Source organism: Crinia signifera, chromosome 1, assembly GCF_055691185.1.
Source record: "Crinia signifera chromosome 1, ASM5569118v1, whole genome shotgun sequence".
In the NCBI taxonomy this organism is placed as follows: domain Eukaryota; kingdom Metazoa; phylum Chordata; class Amphibia; order Anura; family Myobatrachidae; genus Crinia; species Crinia signifera.
Genome location: NC_139217.1, coordinates 77049356 through 77072812, shown reverse-complemented (window position 1 = coordinate 77072812; position 23457 = coordinate 77049356). Strand labels below are relative to the sequence as shown.

Below are 23457 nucleotides of genomic sequence, written 5' to 3'. Positions count from 1 at the left end.
TGTGTTGACCTTTCTGTGTTGATTTTTTCTTGTAGCAATTTTTTTACAGTGACAACTATGTGCGCGTCAACCTACACATCATCAACCAATTCTTTGTATAATATATAACACCGGTTCTGTTTTACTGTAGGTGTTTTAAGTCAGATCTTTTACTGCTACTATTACTGTTTATGTAAATGCATTCTGAATGATAGCAACATCCTACCATCCTTCTACAAGAATATATAACCAACTAGGTGATTTATCGCGCCCCGTGCCCCCCCTCCCGCAATTCACGGACCCCCCGCGCCCCCCTCCCCCACGATTCACGCCCCCTCCCACAATTCACGTCACCCCCCGCACACCCCCCCTCCCTCAATTCGCAACCCCCCCTCCTGCAATTCACGCCCCCTCCCACGCTTTGCGGACCCCCGCCCTCTCCTGCGATTCGCGGACACCTGCGCCCCCTCCCTCCCTTGATTCACGGCACCCCCCACGCCCCTCCCACAATTCGCGGCACCCTTAAGCCCCTCTTTAGTCCCCCGTATACTCACACACCCCTATCACTACCCAGCTTCCTGCTCTCCTGAACCGTAACTTCCACCACTGGGGAGTCGCTGACGCTGTTTTGGCCACATGCCCCTATCATGCCTCATAGCCCAGCCTCCTGCTCTCATGTACCCTAACTCCCACCCAGTAGGAGGAGACACTGACTCAGGGCCACCATCCTGTACTCCTGTGCTGCCACACTGGACCCTCACCCACTGGCAGAAGCTGCACAGTATCTCCCACCCTCCTCTTTAGTCCCCCTTATGTCCACACACCCCTATCACTACCCAGCCTCCTGTTTTCCTGTGTCGTGACCTCCGCCAGTGGGGAGCCGCTGACTCAAAAACACCCTACTATACTATTGCACGCACACACACCTAAACAACATGCACACACAGCCCCCCCCCCCCCCACACACACATGTCACTGTACCATCCACACTATCAATGTACATCTTACTCTGTAACCGCTTTTTAATTAAACAAAACAATACACACCCCCTTCCAAATCATATGCTCTCTATTTAACACATTTCACCTATAACTCAAGTTGCAATACAGGCCATCTTTCATACAATTCTAACCATCTTTCTCATATACAAATGTTCACAAATTAAGGGGGCGCAGCCCCTTACGACGGTGTGAAGAGCGCCCGTAGGGCGCGATGAATCACCTAGTAGTAGCATTAAAAGATCTGACTTAAAACACCTACAGTAAAACAGAACCGGTGTTATATATTATACAAAGAATTGGTTGATGATGTGTAGGTTGACGCGCACATAGTTGTCACTGTAAAAAAATTGCTACAAGAAAAAATCAACACAGAAAGGTCAACACATGTAAATGTTGACATAAGTGTGGCACTTCATTGGTGTCCATGTCGACACATGAGAATGAATATGAAAACATTAAAAAAAGAAAAATAAATCTTCCAAAACTCATGTCAACCTTTTTCATTGTCGACCATAGCCGTGTCAGTGTTTTGCATGTGCCATTTAATCCTGGGGTTGCCGTGAATCGCGAGCGGGGGTGGGGGGGGGGAGGGAGGAGGTGAGGTGTGTCCGCGAATCACGGGAGGAGGGGTCGTTGGTGGATGCCGTGAATTGCGGGAGGGGGGGTCGCGGGGGGGTGTGGGTGCCGCGAATCGTGGGAGGGGGGGACGCGGGGGGTTGCAGTGAATCGTGGGAGGGTGGGTCGCAGGGGTGGGGGGTTGCCGCAATGACAGGGGGGGATCGCGGTAGGGGGGGTCGCGGGGGGTGGGGGGTACCGCGAGGAAGGGGGGGCCTGGGGGGTTGGCACAAATCGTGGGAGGGGGGGTCGCGGGGTGCCATGAATCGCAGGAGGGGGTGTGTCACGGGGTGGGGCCGCAAATCGCGGGAGTCGCCGCGAATTGGGGGGGGTGTGCTGTGAATCGCGGGAGGGGGGTCGCCGGGGGGTGCCGCGAATCGCCACAAGAAAAAATCAACACAGAAAGGTCAACACATGTAAATGTTGACATAAGTGTGGCACTTCATTGGTGTCCATGTCGACACATGAGAATGAATATGAAAACATTGAAAAAGTGAAAAATAAATCTTCAAAAACTCATGTCAACCTTTTTAATTGTCGACCATAGCCATGTCAGTGTTTTGCATGTGCCATTTAATCGTGGGGTTGCCGTGAATGGGGGGGAGGGACACATTGCTCTGTTTCTGGACTTTCTTCTTAATTTATGGATTACCATCACCTGTGCTTAAACACCTTTCTTATCAATTACCCTGTTTAAAACAGGTGATGACAATCATAAAGATGGAAGTCTCCACAAACAGAGCATTCTGTCCCTCCTGGAGAGGGTCATGTTGGGAGGTATGGAGGGGCGGGCGCTCACCTGGTGTGTCTGGTGAGTAGCTGTGTCTTTGCTGTGTAACATGGAGAGGGCTGGTTCTCTGTCGTGTGAGTCAGTCATGTGAGTCAGAGGCTCCACCCAGCGTTACAGCTTCAGACACACTTTGAGTGACAGATGTAGCCAAATATATAAGAGATATATATATATATATACCAAACGACCTGCATGTTCAGCGTGTCATGGTGATGTCACTAACTGATATTGGCAGCCGATATCGTTCAGTTTGTATGCACAATCTCGGTCGTGTTCCCCCTCTGTGATCACCAGGCAGCCAGACCGACAGTCTCACCATGATGATGCAAACACAAAAATATAAATATTTATGTGTAAATATATAAATGTGTTAACAGGGCTGAAGATTCCTATTCGAGCTCCAGCTTCTTATTCAGAAAATTTTAATATTTAAACAATTAAATTAAGCAGGATCATTAAATTATTTTTGCACAAACAAAAAAAAAAACCCATGACACAAATCTCAATTGTATTTTGCCTGTGCCAATGCCATTTTAGTCTTGAAATAGGCTGGCAAAGGGGCATAGGTCCCAGTTTTCAGCATTTTGCAGTATACCACTTTTACACAAAAATCCAAGATCCAACCCGGTATTTGGAACACAGTGTCCCTGTTTACACTGCAGTGCCAGCCCGGGTGGCGCTTGGAGATGACATCATCTCTAAGCGCCAAGGTAAATAAGTTTTAATAGCATCATTTTAAACACAAGGGGTGTGGCCTAATTACACAACTATCGTCAAACACGTGCGTGTCCTCTATAGGGATCTCCCGGTGTGGAATCAGCAAGAATAGGCAAGTATGCTATAAAGTGACAGGAACTGATTGGTCAATCTTGTAGAGGAATAGATGGATCTTCTGCATCCTGTTCAATTTCTAGGGAAGCGGTCGCGGGGAAGTGCTGTGTAAGTGTGGGCGACGGGGCTATTGTAATTGTGCTGATCCCAATTTAATATTCACTGATGCTGCCTTCTCGTTTATTTGAATATACCTCTCCTGGGTGCAGTTATGCCTAATCTGGATGAAAATATGCCAGTCCTGGGTACAAATATCCTACCTACAGTACATCCTTCACAAGGGGACAGTTGGGGGAGCCGATGATCACTGAATAGGCATCTATTCAGTGCAGGGAGGAGAGGAGGGGGCTGCCAGGGTGCTCAGAGAGAGCTTGGCGTGCCCCCAAAATGCCAAAACTGGGGTTGCGTTGCGCATCCATTTCCCCTCCACATGAGATCATGTCCACCCCTCCCATGGCTATGCCTCCTTTTCGGGTAGGCGCGGCAGGTCCTAAATTGAAAATGTTGGGAGTATGAAATATGCCTGTCCTACAGTAGGTGCAAAACGGCATGTCCTGATACACCCAGCTCATCCCATCAGCACCCCACACATACTGTATGTCCTCTTGTCCATGCCATTGTAACATATGAGCACACTGGGCAACTGCCCAGTGCTCAGTGGCGTATTTATAATGAGTGCAGTGAGCACGGTGCACACAGGCCCCTGAGTCCCAGGGGGGCCCTCCCCGCACACGCTGTACCCATTTTTCTAATACTTACCCTCCAGAGTAGAGCGGCGGTGGAAGGAGTGCTGTGGAAATCACCAGAAAAATGGCTCTGTGGCGACCTGCGCATGCTCAGTGGAGTCTGAGCGCACTAGTGCACAGACCCCCACAATGCAGCACTGCTCCTGGTAGAGAGGAGGTGGCCTGGCCTTAGGAGGGTGCACACTGGCCTCCTCCTCTCTTAAAACGCCCCTACCAGTGCCCCATAATTCTGTAGGCCTCCGAGCAGGGATAGACTGTATCTGCTCCCTTAGTTGGTGCCTCTGGAAATTATTCTAAGGCAGGTACCGAATGCTGACCGGCTGCTGATTGTAAGTGGGTGTGTAGGGGCCCGAGTGCATTGCTTTGCTGTTAAGACAACCCTGCTCAGGTCTTCCTGCTGATAGCCTCAATGACTTCTGTAAAATTAGGCACACTATTAAAAAAAGTATCTGCCCTGATGATATGCACTGCTGGTCTTTATTTGTTTGTATGCACCTACATTCTGAATTATATGGTATTGCATGGCTGCAGGGAGCGGCTGTGCAATACCAAACAATTAAAAGGCCTGATTCAGACCTGTGCGCTAGGTTGCGTATACTGACGACCCAGGGCCTGGCGTGCCTACAGAACAACGGATCCTGACATCGCCCCCCACATGCCGCAGCATGTTGTGACTAGGGGGTGTGAGCAATATCGCACATGCGCACAATGGGTCCTGTGCATTTGCAGACCACAAATCTGATTTGCATGTAAACCATCAGGCTTCAGTGGCAAACGCAGGATTTTTAGAGAGGGGCTTACAAATGTAATCCAAAATTTCCCACTCTGCAGCGCATTGTAGTAAGTACGGGAGTCTGGGGGAGCAGAAACAGCCCTGAAAATTGGTCCTTTTGTACAGTAGATACTGTATGGAATACAATTAAGATAAGTGGTCAGAAAAAGGTTAAACATTTAATAAATAAATATACAAACACAATAGAAACAGTACTGCACTTTCTAAGCTCAGAATCTCCCACTTCATGGTAAGGCTCCTGTCTCTCCATCCTGGCAGCTACTCTCTGGTCTATTGCGATGTTTGAGGACTCAGATACACACATACAGTAAATGTGGTAGAAGAAGCTGGTACACTGGGCATGTGCAGCAGCTCTGTCCCTTACACTGCATGATGTGGTGGCAGCTCTATTGATCATATTACATACCAGCGCTATCATCATTATTTAAGGCACTTGCCAAGAGGAGGGGGGTTTCTGGACAACCAGAAACCCCCCCTCCCCCTGCATTTGCCTATGGGCTTGCACACAAATCTTAATCCGCCATATAAACAGTAAAGCAATGGATTGTCCTGTATTCATATAGCACTGTCTCTTCCTTTTACTACTAAATAAAATAAACAAAATGCATACTGTATGTAAAATAAAACACAGTGCTTTAGACACATATTTTAATGAGATGTATATATTTCCGTGTTCCCGTTCATCATTTTCCCTGTATTTCGTACTACTAAAATGACTAGTTGTATAATAATAGAACGGCTCCGTACTGAATAATGTCTTTGTCAAATACAAGAAAAATGATTAAACCATTTATTATGCTCCAACCAGAATAAGTAATCAGAGAAACGGAATGTTGGTAAGAGTCACAGTGATGAATGGTCCCATACAAGCCTGTCTGTCTGGCTTTTTGTCTTGCACAATCCAAACGAAAATGTTTTATACCGCATATCTCAAAATGACTGCATGTTGCTGCAATTATATCTAGCCAGTTACCAGAAAATATTGTGCTCATCATCATGAAAAGACATAAATATAACATTTAATTAAATATAGAACATATAAAAAACATTTTCAATGACTTTAACTTCAAAAGTGTATCCCTTAATCTACAGGAGCATCACCTGTGAGAGGAGATCGCAGGTATAGCCAAAAGCGTGGGCCCCATAGCAACACTTTGAAGGGGCCTCTCCTCATTCCCTCTTCAGAGCCACTTCTTTCTGCAGTCATTTTATGCCCACTATATTGTGTCCTTTTTTGTTGCAATATACAGAGCCCCATTTTATTCTATACCCCATAGTAGTGACTTAGTTCATTTTATGCCCCAGAGTAGTGGACTAGTTCATATTTATATCACACAGTGCGACCAGTTCATAAAATGAATTGCCCCTCGTTAGCAATATACCACATTGTAGTGCTGCCAGTACACATTAAGCCACAGTCCTAATCTTGAAGCTCAATTCGGGGATCGGGAGCACTCGTACCCAGAGGTATACAATATTGGGGTGTATTCTACAGTATGTGCTGTACGTATGTGTAGTCTATATATAATCACCCAGCCTGCAAATTTGCAGCCGTGTGATCAGGTCTGAATTCTGCCCAAGGTTCTGTGCTTCTCGTCCATTTCTGTTGAACCCTCACTTCTAAACCTGCCCCTGTGTATAGGTTGACACCAAAATAAGAACATGTACAGTACAAGGAAGACACCGGAAAAGGTCAATACAAGCAAAAATGCAGACACGGAAAGGCTGACATGAGTTTTTCATGTTTATTGGTGTCGTGTCGACTTTATGGTGTCAACCTATTGACTGTTGACCTAGACCAGTGATGGGGAACCTTGGCTCTCCAGCTGTTGTTGAACTACACATCCCAGCATACCCTGCTACAGTTTTTGCAGGGCCAAACAGTAAAACTGTAGCAGGGTATGCTGGGATGTGTAGTTCAACAACAGCTGGAGAAGCAAGGTTTCCCATTCCTGACCTAGACAATGGGGTGTATTCAATGACTTTTGCGAGCTGTGGCACACGCCGTTTCCACCTCGCTAGGTTTTTGTAGCGATGGGGAAAAGGCGTGTGCGGGTGCCAAAACAGCGAGCCTAGCTGTTTGGGGAATCCTTGCCGTCATCTAACAGCGAGGATTCCCCCGGAATGTAGAATAGGGTGAGTGGCCGGCACGGGGGTTAAATGGCGAGGGTCGCTTGTTTTCAGCGATTCCCGTTTAACCCCCTTGCCTGCCGCATTGAATAGGCCCAATGTCTATCATCCATCCAGATACCTGGTTTCCTCTACTAGAACATATCAAATGTTTTTGTTTTCTAAACTCACTTTAACACAGTGGTAATTCCTATAAAACATTTATACTAATATACCTTTCTCTGGTAATTAACGTGCAATAGACATGCTGCTACTGAGAGATCACTCTGTAATGCACTGCAATGGTTTTTTTCTTAAAGCAAATTGATTTTTGAAGAAATGATTGCGTCTTTTCCTCTTGCAGACATTTCTCGTAGTTTTTGTCTTTTGACCAACGCATTTTTTTTGTTAAATTAATGCACTGGACTGTCAACTATTATAATTAGAAATGTCATTCCACTTAGCTGTGGCCAAAGTAAGACACATCTTTGTTTCACAGACGTATTACAAAAGCCCTGTACCAGATGACATCTATTATAATAGTAGGAGACAAGTCTCTGTACACCTATTAACTAAAAGCATAAAACTGAGAAGCCTATTTCTGGCTGCTTAATTCTCACTTAGGTGACGCCTGTCTCGCGTTCTACCCAGAGGAGACAATTTAACTAGGAAATATGTAATATTCTCCCACTGAGTCTCACCATGAGGAGAAAGAGATTGGATTTAATACAAACATAATGACACTGTAAATAAACATGCACTGTTACCACAGTGGTAGAAGAAGAAATACAGAATAATACTGTATATACATTAGAATACAATACATACATACATACATACATACATACAATGTCTGATTAAGCAATAGGACCAATGCCCTAGTGCTGCCAACTCTATCTAAAGCAGGCATGTCCAACATTGGCCCTCCAGATGTTGTGAAACTACACATCCCAGCATGCTTTGCCACAGTTTTGCTATTAGAGAATGCTAAAACTATTGCAAAGCATGCTGGGATGTGTAGTTTCACAACATCTGGAGGGCCAACGTTGGACATGCCTGATCTAAAGCCTGATGGAGATAAGAGCTGCTGCTCTCCACAAAAATAAAAATGGCAGGTGGAGTATGCGCCCAAGTGTCCCCCCCCCCCCACAGATCCGCCAGTGTGCATATTGAATATCATAAAACATGAGACCCCAAACACATTATCCTGAAACTGTAATAATAGTTTTTCTCTATTTCTGGGCAGTGAGTAGTCTGAGATAAGTTCACTTGGTTCCTTGTTTTACTAGAAATGATATATTGATGAATGAATGAAAGTCAGTTACTTTTTTCTTTTTATCCTTTCAGTTGTCTCCAAAAAGGTTAATGATCTGTAGTGCCAACTCCTTGGGAAATGCCATTCTTAACCAGTAACGGAGATCACTACCGTTTGAGCACATTCCTCACCCAAATGGCCACTTTCCATAGTCATAGAAAGCGCTGTAAAGTAGCTGCTCATTAATTATTTTCCTAAGAGGATTTTTGTGCATATACAGTATGCCATTAGATTGAATGTTGAAGCGGTCCTGGACAGCACCATCTGAAATTAATGAGTTATGGTGCCCCTTTATGATATACTGGTTGCTAGAAGTCTAATGATATTCTAGGTTCATCAGGGACCACTACTTTCTCTAGCTGTTTCTGTACTTCATGGTCAAAATCATTGAGTGCTGGCAATTTCCTGTACTCCTCAGAATGATACTGTAAGGGTAGGAATGTGCTGTAAGACAGGCTTGTACAGTGGCGTAAGTTCGTCCCTGTTGCCCGGAGGCGAGATAAATATTGGTGCCCCCCCCCCCCCCACACACACACACACACTGCACCTTACATACAGTAAATATATATGTATGTATGTGTGTATGTATGCATGTATGTATATTATGTTTAAAAATAAAGAAACTGTGACTTCTATGGTCCTGCTGGGAGGGAGAGTCAGCCACAGAAGTGATATCAATGGCTTTCAATTAACTGATTCAAACTTGCAGGAGAGGAGAGGTGCCCCCTTGGGAGCTGGAGCCCGGCGGCAGATGACTCCACTGCCTCCCAGAGTTCTGCCTCTGGGCTTGTACCAAAGTGGAAGGTGTTAAATCCAGAATGTAAAATAGCTGGATAATTAAATCAACCCTTATCTGCCCTGTATTTACTTTCAAGCCTAATTTTGCAAAAACACATTAAGGAGTTCAACTCAGTAAGTATCACTTGTAACACTGTGGTGTTGTCCATGCTTCACCCATGTTGCATCTGTGGCCACCCTGTAAGGTGACACCACTCAAACTTCCCCACATGCCTCAGACTTTCATACGTGTTTGGGCTGTAGAGAGGATGGCTGGGCCCAGGTACTTTGTTGGGGGGGGGGTTACTATTGTGCCCTCAAAAAAGAAGATCAAAGAGGGTGTGAGATTGATATCACCACGGCACAGCTAGAGTTGACTTCTGCAGATGCCATATTGCTATGCGGTAGAGGGGCAGGGTGAGTGGTGGTCCCAGTTCCCGTAGTGTCCCTTAATCAGACCTGGGTAATTAGTACCCGTTCCTCGCCTCTCGGAGTCACACTTACGTGCCCCTACATGCCTTTCAGGTATCCCCAAATAAAACTCAGACCATCCAACATGTATCTTAGACCTCCTCGCATCCTGCACATGCCTCTCCGATGCTAAATAAACCACTTACAGCTCCTCACGTGCCCCTGACATTTTCAGACATGCCAAATAGAATGCCACTCATGCCCCCATACATTTACATGTCATTCAGGGCCCGAATTTATCACCATCTGCATCCTCAGATGCTGCTCATTCTCACCTACAGTGGGGAGTGGAGCTCCTGGAGGGCTGCCAGTCATTGGGGCTCTCTGCTGTTGTGACCTCCAGTGCTTTTAAGTGAGCTCCCGCTTTACAGCATCACTTTATTGAACTTGGGGGCAGAGCTGGTGCTAGGGTGTTCGGCGCCCTCCTGCAAACTATAAATTTGCGCCCACCCATACTTTAGAAAGGTACAGCATACACCGAAAGAAAGACGTGTGGTCTCACATTAAAGTGGTGTGGCCACACATAGTACTCCCATTTCAAATTACACTACACAGTAGCACAAATTTATTCACATTACACAGCACCAGTGCTTTAACTAGACATTTTGGTGCCCTGTGGCAGAAAGGGAATTGGTGACTGCCTTTCCACTACAGGCAAAACAGAAAAAGTGCGCGCCGAAGGCACGCGGCAAAAATGTAGGAGCGTGGCTTCATGGGGAAGGGGGCCATATAAAAGTACCAATAACACCGTAATGCCCATTACACATTTTGCTACACATCGTAATGCCCATTACACATTATACCATACACAGTAATGCCATTATACATTATGCCACACATCATGATGCCCCTTACATAATATGCAGCATACTATAATGCCCATTACACATGATGCCACACACCATAATGCCCATATGACATAATGACACACATTATGCTACACGTAATGGCCCAAGTACTCCTGCACATGCCCACAGTTGTCGACAGTAATAGCACTGCTTATACATAATGGCCATACCAGTTGCCGAAAGTAGTAGCGCTGCTTATACGTAATGGCCACATCAGTTGTTGATAGTAGTAGCGCTGCTTATACATGATTCCCACAGTAACCGACGGTAGTAGTGCTGCCTATACATACAGTAGGCCCACACCAGTTGACGACAGTAGTAGCGCTGCCGGTACATATGCCCACACCAGTTGGTGACGGCAGTAGCACTGCCTGTACATATGCCCACACCAGTTGCCAAAGGCAGTACGCTGCCTGTACATATGCCCACACCAGTTGTTGACAGTAGTAGCGCTGCCTATACATACGCCCACACCAGTTGCTAACAGTAGTGCTGCCGATACATATGCCCACACCAGTTGCCGATGGCATTAGTGCTGCCTGTACATATTCCCACACCAGGTGCCAACGGCAGTAGCGCTGCTTATACATATGCCCACACCAGTTGCTGACAGCAGTGGCACTGCCTATACATATGCCCATACCAGTTACCAGCCCACAATTTACTCACCTAATTTAGGCTGGCAGGTCATCCTTTCCTGCTTCCTTTTTTCATCAGACAAGCTCTCCTTGTAACCCCGCCCCTTCTGTTCCATGTAGCCCCACCCCCTCCACCGTGTAGCCCCGCCCCATTTCCGTCCCTGCTGATGACCAGGTGATTAAGAAGCCTGAGGGAGTTCTGTGCTGTCGGTGCTGCTGCCTGTCATGTATGTATGACAGGCGCAGCAGCAGCCGCCCGGCAGCAGCCACAGAGGACACAGTGACAGGACAGCAGGGGATGCAGGACTGGGAGTGCGCCTCTCCTGCTTGGGGGTCAAAGCAGGATTAAGGCTCTGGAGGGCCTGGGGTATTTAAAACAGGGGGGCCCTAAGATAATGTGCATCAATTTAGATAGTCCCTCCTTTTCTGCACCTCTCCTTCCATCTGATTCCCTTGCACCTCTCACTTCTTCCTTCCCATCTTCCGTCCTACTGTCACCCCTGCACCTCTCTGCGCCACTCTCACCCCTGCACATCTAATTCCCTCCTCTCTCCGTATCAATCACCCCTGCATCTCTCACTCCCTCCTGTCACCCCTGCATCTCTCACTCCTTCTTCCTATCTGTCCCTGTCACCCCTGCAACTCTCTATCACCATTGAACCTCTATGTTCCCCTGCACCTCTAAGCCCCCACATCACCCCTGAACCTCTCCATCCCTGTCACCCCTGCAACTCCCCATCCCTCTGTAACCCCTGCACCTCTCCTCCCCTGCTGCCCCTCTCCTTCCCTATCACTGCTGCACCTCTCTGTTTCCCTGTCACTGCTGCACCTCTCCAGGGCCCACCACAATGAAGGTGGTGGGATTATGTGCTTGGGTGCAATCACAAAAATGTTTCCTCTGGCATCACATTCTCTGCTTGCCCACCTGACACACTCACACCACCATCCACCTGCTACCCCTCTTGCAGCCTGCTGCCTGCCTAGATGTTGGAAAAGTTGCAGGTTTTAAAAATATTTTTTATGTTTTAGATGTTCATTTTATGGGAATCTGGTGGTGCAGTCGGCAGGCAGATGAGCAAGCAGAGGATGGAGCAGAGCCGCCATAACAAATTTGATGCCCTTGGCAAAATATTTGTTGGAGCCTCCTAGCACATAATCCTACCACCTTCATTATAGCGGAGCCTGGAGCAATGCACCGGTTGCTAGTTCTGCCTCTAATCCAGTACTAGTAGCTTTATTCCATAACCCCGCAGCCCCACTTGCCCTGCCCGTCTCCCTGAATCAGCTCCCCACCACCATGCTGACTGGAAGGCATGAGAGTGTGAGAAGATCGCGTGTCACAGTCAGATGGAGCTCCTGACCACCAGCCAAGGGAATCCGTATTTAAGTTGCGATAAGTTGCACTTGTGTATGGGGCCTTTAAAATAAATTTTGTTAGCCATTTTTCTTTAGTTAAACACATTTGCTAATTAGAGTATCTGATGTCCATAGTGATTTAGATTATGCAATAATGATACAGAAAACAACACATCCAAGAAATATAGGCATTGCCTACAAGTTGCAGACAGTCCAGTCTGCACAATCAAATACATTTAATACACAATATATGCTTAAAAATGAATTCACACAAGGTCAAATTGCATTTGGAATTTACTGCATTTATTGTATACTGTGCTGATGAAAATAAATATCACAGCGAATATAAAACTGCCAACAAGGAACCCCATATTGTAGACAGGAATGTTAGTATCAATATTTTAAAATATTTCCAAAATATAATAATAATAATAATTTTACTTTCTCCATCAGGACTCCAAATATATTGTTACTAATGTTATATAGAAATAGTTTGCAACAACAAGCATTTAAGAATAGAAACACCCATTTGTTGAACTAGACACACCCTTTGGGAAGAGTGTAACACTTCCACTTGACTGTACTATAATCCTACTGTAATCTTTCTGATTCTAATTTTCAAAAGTAGGCAAGTATGGTACAAATGAATGAGCAAAACTGCACACGTATTGCCCCAGTTCCCACTCCTATTTCCAGGAACCGATTACATTCTCATTATAGAGATCGCTTAATTCAGAATCACATTCACTTTATATACTGGAAGGATAGATTTCATTACTGGGAATTCTTCCAGCTATGTCATCAATGAATGCCTAGTTATGAATGCCTAGTATTTACGAGGGTCTACACTAGCGTTTTTCAGCAACTGTGCCGTGGCACACTAGTGTACCTTGAGCTGTTCTCAAGTGTGCCCCCAGAGCTACAGATGTCCACACCAGTTTACAGCCACCACCACCAGTACAACTATTATTCGCTGATGTCTTGTTTTCAAGTGAATGCCAATGTACTAAATTTAGAGATGTTCACCGGGCACTTTTCGTGTTCCGTGAAACACGTCTTGTGTCTGTATCTCGGGCAGTGTTTTGGATCTGGATCTGTTCCAAAACACCACCATTTTTGTGTTTCATATTTTGTGTATCGTGTTTTGTGTTCTGATTTTTTTTTAACCCCTTCCTGACACAGCATGTTTTTGCCTTCCTGACAGAGCCCTTTTTTTCAAATCTGACATGTATCACTTAAGTGGGGATAACTTTTTTTTGCTTTTACTTATCCCAGTGATTTTGAGATTGTTTTTTCGTGACACATTGTACTTCAAGTTAGTGGTAAATTTTCGTCGATACAGTCTGTGTTTTTTTGTGAAAAATACCAAAATGTCAAAAAAAAATGGAAAATTTAGCAATTTGCAAAATGTTACATTTTCTGCTTGTGAGACAAATAATCATACCACTCAAAATAGTTAATAACTAACATAGACCATATGTCTACTTTATGTTTCCATCATTATTTCAACTTCCTTTTATTTTTTTTGGACACTAGGAGGCTTACAATATGAATAGCAAATTTTCAAATTTTCAAGAAAATTTCAAACACTGATTTTTTTAGGGACCAGTTCAGTTCTGATGTGACTTTGAGGGACTTGTATGTGAGACACCCCCATAAATGATGCCATTTCAAAAACTGCACCCCTCACAGTATTCAAAACAGCATTTTGGAAGTTTGTTAACCCTTTAGGTGTTTCACAGGAATTAAAACAAAGTGTAGGTGAAATTTCAAAATTTCATTTTTTTTGCAGATTTGCAATTTTAATACATTTTTCTAAGGAACACAGTACATTTTACTAGAGAAATGTGACTAAAAATTGATTCCCCCAATTCTTTTGTTTTCATAAATATCCTATATGTGGCCCTAGTGTGCACGTTGACCAAACCACAGGCTTCATAATAGAAGGAGCACCTACTTGATTTTGGAGCCTCCTTTTTATGAGATTATTTTTTAGGCACCATGTAGGTTTCTAGGCACCATAAGATGCTAAAAGTTAGGAACCCCCCCACAAGTGACCCCATTTTGCAAACTACACCCCTCAGGGAATTCATCTAGGGGTATAGTGTACATTTCAAACCCCCAGGGGTTTCACCAATTGTGGTACAACTGGGCAGTGAAAATGAAAAATTAATTTTTTTACACAAAAATGCAGTTCTGGCTCCAAATTTGTCATTTTCACAAGGAATGAAGGAGACAAAGCACCCCAAAATCTGTGCCCCAATTTCTCCCGAGTACGGCAATGCCTCACATGTGACCAAAAAATACCAGTTGGGTGCATGGCAGGACTCAGAAGGGAAGGAGTGATTTTTGGATTTTGCAGCTCAGATTCTGGTGGAATGTTGGTGGGTGCTATGTCGCATTAGCAAGACCCCCGAAGCACCAATACAGTGGAACCCCCCCACAAGTGACCCCATTTTGCAAACTACACCCCTCAGGGAATTCATCTAGGGGTATAGTGTACATTTCAAACCCCCAGGGGTTTCACCAATTTTGATACAACTGGGCTGTGCAACTGAAAAATTACATTTTTTACACAAAAATGCAGTTCTGGCTCAAAATTTTTCATTTTCACAAGGAATGAAGGAGACAAAGCACCCCAAAATCTGTGCCCCGATTTCTCCCGAGTACGGCAATGCCTCACATGTGACCAAAAAATACCAGTTGGGTGCATGGCAGGACTCAGAAGGGAAGGAGTGATTTTTGGATTTTGCAGCTCAGATTCTGGTGGAATTTTGGTGGGTGCTATGTCGCATTAGCAAGACCCCCAAAGCACCAATACAGTGGAACCCCCCAGCAAGTGACCCCATTTTGCAAACTACACCCCTCAGGGAATTCATCTAGGGGTATAGTGTACATTTCAAACCCCCAGGGGTTTCACCAATTTTGATACAACTGGGCTGTGCAACTGAAAAATTACATTTTTTACACAAAAATGCAGTTCTGGCTCAAAATTTTTCATTTTCACAAGGAATGAAGGAGACAAAGCACCCCAAAATCTGTGCCCCGATTTCTCCCGAGTACGGCAATGCCTCACATGTGACCAAAAAATACCAGTTGGGTGCATGGCAGGACTCAGAAGGGAAGGAGTGATTTTTGGATTTTGCAGCTCAGATTCTGGTGGAATTTTGGTGGGTGCTATGTCGCATTAGCAAGACCCCCAAAGCACCAATACAGTGGAACCCCCCCACAAGTGACCCCATTTTGCAAACTACACCCCTCAGGGAATTCATCTAGGGGGTATAGTGTACATTTCAAACCCCCAGGGGTTTCACCAATTTTGATACAACTGGGCAGTGAAAATGAAAAGTTACATTTTTTTACACAAAAATGCAGTTCTGGCTCAAAATTTTTCATTTTCATAAGGTATGAAGGAGAAAAAGCACCCCAAAATCTGTGCCCCAATTTCTCCCGAGTACGGCAATGCCTCACATGTGACCAAAAAATACCAGTTGGGTGCATTGCAGGACTCAGAAGGGAAGGAGTGATTTTTGGATTTTGCAGCTCAGATTCTGGTGGAATTTTGGTGGGTGCTATGTCGCATTAGCAAGAGCCCCAAAGCACCAATACAGTGGAACCCCCCCACAAGTGACCCCATTTTGCAAACTACACCCCTCAGGGAATTCATCTAGGGGTATAGTGTACATTTCAAACCCCCAGGGGTTTCACCAATTTTGATACAACTGGGCAGTGAAAATGAAAAGTTACATTTTTTTACACAAAAATGCAGTTCTGGCTCAAAATTTTTCATTTTCATAAGGTATGAAGGAGAAAAAGCACCCCAAAATCTGTGCCCCAATTTCTCCCGAGTACGGCAATGCCTCACATGTGACCAAAAAAATACCAGTTGGGTGCATGGCAGGACTCAGAAGGGAAGGAGTGATTTTTGGATTTTGCAGCTCAGATTCTGGTGGAATTTTGGTGGGTGCTATGTCGCATTAGCAAGACCCCCAAAGCACCAATACAGTGGAACCCCCCCACAAGTGACCCCATTTTGCAAACTACACCCCTCAGGGAATTCATCTAGGGGTATAGTGTACATTTCAAACCCCCAGGGGTTTCACCAATTTTGATACAACTGGGCAGTGAAAATGAAAAGTTACATTTTTTTACACAAAAATGCAGTTCTGGCTCAAAATTTTTCATTTTCATAAGGTATGAAGGAGAAAAAGCACCCCAAAATCTGTGCCCCAATTTCTCCAGAGTACGGCAATGCCTCACATGTGACCAAAAAATACCAGTTGGGTGCATTGCAGGACTCAGAAGGGAAGGAGTGATTTTTGGATTTTGCAGCTCAGATTCTGGTGGAATTTTGGTGGGTGCTATGTCGCATTAGCAAGAGCCCCAAAGCACCAATACAGTGGAACCCCCCCACAAGTGACCCCATTTTGCAAACTACACCCCTCAGGGAATTCATCTAGGGGTATAGTGTACATTTCAAACCCCCAGGGGTTTCACCAATTTTGATACAACTGGGCAGTGAAAATGAAAAGTTACATTTTTTTACACAAAAATGCAGTTCTGGCTCAAAATTTTTCATTTTCATAAGGTATGAAGGAGAAAAAGCACCCCAAAATCTGTGCCCCAATTTCTCCCGAGTACGACAATGCTTCATGTGTGACCAAAAAATGGCAGGACTCAGAAGGGAAGGAGTGATATTTGGATTTTGCAGCTCAGATTCTGGTGGAATTTTGGTGGGTGCTATGTCGCATTAGCAAGACCCCCGAAGCACCAATACAGTGGAACCCCCCCACAAGTGACCGCATTTTGCAAACTACACCCCTCAGGGAATTCATCTAGGGGTATAGTGTACATTTCAAACCCCCAGGGGTTTCACCAATTTTGATACAACTGGGCAGTGAAAATGAAAAATTACATTTTTTTACACAAAAATGCAGTTCTGGCTCAAAATTTTTCATTTTCATAAGGTATGAAGGAGAAAAAGCACCCCAAAATCTGTGCCCCAATTTCTCCCGAGTACGGCAATGCCTCACATGTGACAAAAAAATACCAGTTGGGTGCATGGCAGGACTCAGAAGGGAAGGAGTGATTTTTGGATTTTGCGGCTCAGATTCTAGTGGAATGAATGGTGGGTGCTATGTGGCATTAGCAAGACCCCAGAAGCACGGTAAAATGATGAACCTAATAATCCATAGATGTGTGGTATATTTTAAAACACTCCTTTATACATAGGCCGGGTTTGTCGGGGCAAGTGTCACACTGGAAAATAGTTTGCTTTCTTATTCCCTTTTTATAGCAAACTTTGCACCTTTTTTGTGTCCTGCCCTTTTTTCCAGTGGAGGGGATTTCATCAGGAAAATGCTGCCCTGGTACAATACGGGGGCCAGTACTAGAAGTACTGGGGCCCTCTGCCTGCTGGTTCCCAAATATTAGGCCCTTTATGACTTCCTCTTGAAAGTGCATAAATGTCCCCCTCTGGCTGGTAGAACGGAATAGCACGTAAGCGTTATACAGTGCCATCTGGATGATATACACGGCCAGCTTCTTGTACCAGATTTTTGTTTTCCGCAGGGCACTGTACGGCTTCAGTACCTGATCTGAAAGATCCACTCCGCCCATGTACCTATTGTAATCCAAGATACAATTAGGTTTTGAGGTGTGGGTACTGGTACCTCGTACAGGGACGGAGGTGGTACTGTCTCCGTGAATTGTTGTCAGTATAAGGACATCCCTCTTGTCCTTATATTTGACCAACAACATATTTTCGGTGCATATTCCCCTGCTTTCACCCCTTCTCATTACTTGGGCAATGTGCGTTTTTGGGAGGCCTCTTTGGTTCTTGCGCACAGTACCGCAAGCTGCTGTACCTCTTGAACCAAGGGCCTTAAACAGGGGGATGCTGGTGTAAAAGTTATCCACATAGAGGTGATAACCTTTATCCAGGAAGGGGTGCACTAAATCCCAGACAATTTTTCCACTAACACCTACGAGGGAGGGGGGGCATTCTGGCGGTTCAATTCTTGAATCCTTCCCTTCATATACCCTAAACCTGTGGGTGTACCCTGAGGTGCTTTCATACAGCTTATACATTTTTATGCCATACCTTGCCCTCTTACTGGGAAGGTACTGGCGGAATTTAACCCTTCCTTTAAAATGTATAAGGGACTTGTCTATGCAAATGAATTTATCTGGGATGTACATCTCTTCAAATTTGGCACTGAAGTGATCAATGACCGGCCTGACTTTGAATAGCCGGTCAAAGGTGGGATCATCTCTGGGTGGGCACTGTGCATTATCGTTGTAATGCAAAAATTTAAGGATTAACTCAAAACGATTCCGGGTCATGGCCATACGGTAAAGTGGGGTGCTGTACAGAACATCTGTACTCCAATATTGCCTAATTTCTGGCTTTTTTACTATGCCCATATGAAACACCAGACCCCAAAACGTCATCAGCTCTACTGCATCTACAGGGGTCCACCTAGCAAATGATGACGTGGGGTTTTGAGCAATAAACTGCTGGGCATATAAATTAGTTTGGTCCACCATTAAATTTATAAAATCATCAGAGAAAAATAATTTGAAAAAGTCAATTTCTCTGAGACCTGTTGAATCAAATTGGATTCCTGGGATGGCCAAAAACTCAGGAACCTGGGGCTCAAAATTGTCTGGTGGTGGGGTCCATACGAGATCAATTATTGGGGGGGGGATCTCAGCTGCTCTACGGGGGCGTCTTTGAGGGGGTCCCTCATCACTAGAGGAGGAAGAGGAGCTTAAGATGAATCCTTCAAATTCCCCGCTTGCCTCACTGGCTGTGTCAGAGTCAGAGGCAAGCATGGCATATGCCTCCTCCGCTGAATACATTCTTCTGGATGACTGGGATGACATTTGGGATGACATTTGGGATGACATTTGGGATGACATTTGGGATGCCATTTTTATTTTTGTGTTTCTGGTAGTGAAATGTTTCAACACGTGTATAGTGTAGGGGGGGTACAAACTTTATTTCAATGTAGTATGTAGTGTGTAGTGTGTATGTAGTGCAGAAATAAAAAAAAAAGGTCCTGCGCCAAAAATTGAGCACAGATGTTGGTCAGTAACGTCCGTCACTGAACAGCGCTCAAAGGCAACAGGAATTTGATCAAAAAAAATTGATAAAAAAAAATTAAAAAAAGACCCCACAGCACCCTCAAAAAAAAAAAAAAAAAGGTGATCAGTGATGCGACACTGATTACCAGTGAGGGGCAGCAGGTGCACAACCTTTGGTGCAACTGACAGTGCAACGGGCAGGTATATATAAAAAAAAACCTCTGCACCCCCAAAAAGTTGCTGATCACCTCAGATATAGTGATCAGCACAAAAGGGGGGGGCAGCAGACACAAAATATAGCACTCTCTATCACTCTCTGTCACTATCTCTCTCTATCTCTCTCTATCTCTCACTATCTATCACTATCTATCACTATCTATCACTCTATGACACTGCAGCAGCAGCACTGACAGTTATATATATAAAAAATAACCCCTGCACCCCCAAAAAGTTGCTGGGGGTGCACAAAAAGGGGGCAGCAGACACAAAATATAGCACTTTCTATCACTATCTCTCTCTATCTCCATCTCTCACTATCTACCACTCTATGACACTGCAGCAGCACTGGTATATATATAAAAAAAAAACCTGTGCCCCCAAAAAGTTGCTGATCAGTTAATTTATACTGATCAGCACAAAAGGGGGGGGGGGGCAGCAGTCAGTTGCACACGCAGTACAGCTGTATATATATAAAAAATATATAGCACAATCTGTCACTATCTCTCTATCTCTCTCTATCTCTCTATCTATAACTCTATCACACTGCAGCAGCACAAAATGTAGCACTCTCTGTCACTAGCCCTCTCTATCTCTCTCTATCTCTCTCTCTCTATCTCTCTCTATCTATAACTGGAACACACTGCAGCAGCACAGCAGCACAACACAGCACAGCACAACACAGGAAGTCACAAGCTCCAGGAACGCTACAAGCTGTGATCAGGTAAGTATTTTGCAAGGATCAGGTCAGTAAAACGGCAGATTGGCACGGTGACCGCACTGCACGCAATTCCAGACCGGAATGGCGTCTGCAGTGCAGTCACCGTTAGTTTAAACCCCCCTCCATGGCTGTGATTGGTCCGTCGGTCCGACGAACCAATCACGGCCTTTGGGGGCGGGTTGGGTGAGGTGGGGTGACACCAGTGTCACCCTTACACCCCGTGGTGATTGGTGCTGTACTTTACAGCACCAATCACCACCGATCCCTGTGTCACCGGCGAACGTTATTCGCCGGTGACACAGAAAACGCTGTAATTGGCTGTTCACACTGAACAGCCAATCACAGCGATCGCCGACGGGGGGGCGGCATCGCAGCCCCCCCTGGGCATGCAGGGACATGTCTGCTGTCAGGGACAGCAGACATGTTTAAACTGTCACCGCGTCTATAGACGCGGTGACAGTTAAATGGCATGACGTACATTTATGCCATGTGTCGGGAAGTACATCCCGGCCATGACGTAAATGTACGTCAAATGTCGGGAAGGGGTTAAAAAAAAGCATAAAAACGTTGTTGTTTTTTGTTTTTTTTTTGTTTTTTTGCTCCTACGCTATTATTAACCTCAATATCATTCATTTCCACTCATTTTCAGTCTATTCTGAACACCTCACACCACACAATATTGTTTTTAGGGCAAAAGGTTGCACCAAGGTAGCTGGGTACGTATGCTAAGCCACACAAGTGGGCGGCACAAACACGTAGCTCATCTAGGAGTGGCACTGTAGCGGCAGACAGGATGGCTGTTTGAAAAACTAGGCCCCAAAAAGCACATAATGGCAAAAAAAAGGTGCAAGATGGAATTGTCCTTGGGAACGCCCACCCACCCTTATGTTGCGTAAATAGGACATGCACACTAACAAACCAATCATTTCAGTGACAGGGTCTGCCACACGACTGTGGCGGAAATGATTGGTTTGTTTAGGCCCCACAAGAAAGGAAGCAAGTCACCTCTCCCTGCACAAACTGGCTCTATAGAGGCAAGATGTTGTCCTCATCCTTATCCAATTAATTTTGATGAACATCATCTTCTCCACATTTTGCGGAAGCAACCTTCTACACTGCTCACTGACCATGTTCCCCACAAAACTCTGGAGGGGGGCAACTTAGGTAAAATAGAGCCAGTTTGACTTTGTACAGGAGCTTCCAAACTGCCTTTTTTGTCCTGCCAGTACAGGTAAGGACTGTCTGACATGTCTACTTGGATGCTGTCAACAAAGTAATCCTCCACCACAGTGATGGGAAGGTCCGGCATCGCAACCACCAACACCCTTTGACTCTCCTTGGGGATTTGTGCTAAAATGTCTTTAGGAGGGTGCGGTTGTTTGCAGTTGCTGCCGGCGGTGTGTGCTGTGCTTGGTCCTGTGACCATAATACCTGTTTAGCATTGACGTAGTAACTGATACCAGCTTCCTAACGAAGGTCATTGGGAAGAATATCAAATTTACAACCATCAATGGATGCTTTCAGGGAATGCCAATGAGTATTGATGCAAGCCGTACAATCACTTTAAGAAAAGTTAAGGATTTAGCAACTGGGAAAGAAGTGCCTGGAACAAAAATCTTCCTTGGGCATACCATTCTGAAAGTGGAACCAAGAAAAATTGTCTGGTCCTTCAAGTCAAGAGCCAGAAAATACAGCTAATGAAAGAGATAAAACCTTATCACAAGAGAGCGTTGAAGATGCTGGGAAACCTGCCGGGGAAGCGAGAGAGCCTGACCTACCTGCACCGCATGGGAAGCATGACAGTATCCTACAGGCCATTAAACTGACAGTTGAGCATGAAGATGCAGACTATGTTGTGATAGACCAGTTTCAGCCTATGCTTGGTCCTGCAATTCGACATCTACAGAGCCAGAAATTCCTGAGCTTAGGTGCAGTGGGACTGAACTTGTGTCGCCATGGAAAGTTGTGCTGGCTGCAGGTGGCTACGAAAAGATGCGTTTATCTTTTGGATGTCCTACTCTTGGGGCCTGGAGTTTTCAGAAACGGGCTACAAATGGTGCATAAAGACAAAAGCATTCTAAAAGTGGTCCATGACTGTCGCTGGCTGGGGATGTCTCGTCCCACAAATATGGGGTGGTTCTGTAATGTCTTTGATACACAGGTAGGAGATGTATACCTGTTCTTCATGGAAACCGGGGGCTTCCTTCCTAATCGTACATGTTCCCTTAAGGAAGGTTTGACTCGACATCTCAACATGCCATCTTCACAAGTTTCATTCCTGACTTACAAGCAAACTTTATTAAAGGATAACTCCAATATATGGCTTGATCGTCCAATGTCTACACATTTGCTGAAAGAATTGGTTCTGGAAGTCTTACAACACTTGGCTCTGCGCCTAGCACTGTTGGATGCCATGTTAGCTGATTTTACATCATTGGTTGATGGCTATTTAAATACATATAGCCAAGGAGCAGCGGATGATTTGGGCCGCACTGAGATCTGCTCGGAGCTTCCAAAATAAATTTTTTTCCAGCAAGTTAGGCGAGCGGAAGCAATACATTGTCAATGGCCAAGGGTTTCTTACACAGGTCAAAAAGAGAAGCCAATGAATGGAATAGCTGCACTACAGAGCTGCAAAGGAGCGGAACCTACTGGCCAAACATAACCCCCCTTCCTTATTATATCCCCTTTAGTATATGCACTTGCTCTTGAGTCAGGTGCATCCTCGCTCCTTTGCCTATGTTGTAGGTGGCTGTGTAGGTTTGAATGGCATTTTGCTGCTCCTCCATCCTCTGCAGAATATAGAGGGTGGAGTTCCGGCGCATCACAACCTCTTGTTTGAGGTGTCTGCAGGGCAGGTTGAGTAGTTTTTGCTGCCACTGCAGCCTTCGGCAGGCAGTGGCAGAATGCCAAAAGTGTCCAGCAATTTTTTGCGGGCCACCACCAGCATCTCCTGCACGCTCCTGTCACTTTTTAGGTTGTCTTCCGAAGGCGTCTGGTTGTGTGATGCAGAGTGAGAGCGTCAGTGGCGGGCTCCCGGAATAATATTCAGAATATCTTCATCTGCATTACAGTGTGTCTGTGACACAGTCATGTACATGTTATCTGTGCTTAAGGTACAGTGCTTCCAATAACACTGCAGAATGGCTTCCCGGAGACACC

General features: G+C 45.2%; 1 pseudogene; it reads left to right on the top strand.

The window, feature by feature from the left end:
• Positions 1 to 22816, top strand: part of LOC146024099 (piRNA biogenesis protein EXD1 pseudogene) — a 25751-nt pseudogene extending 2935 nt beyond the window's left edge.
• Positions 22817 to 23457: the final 641 nt, after the last annotated feature.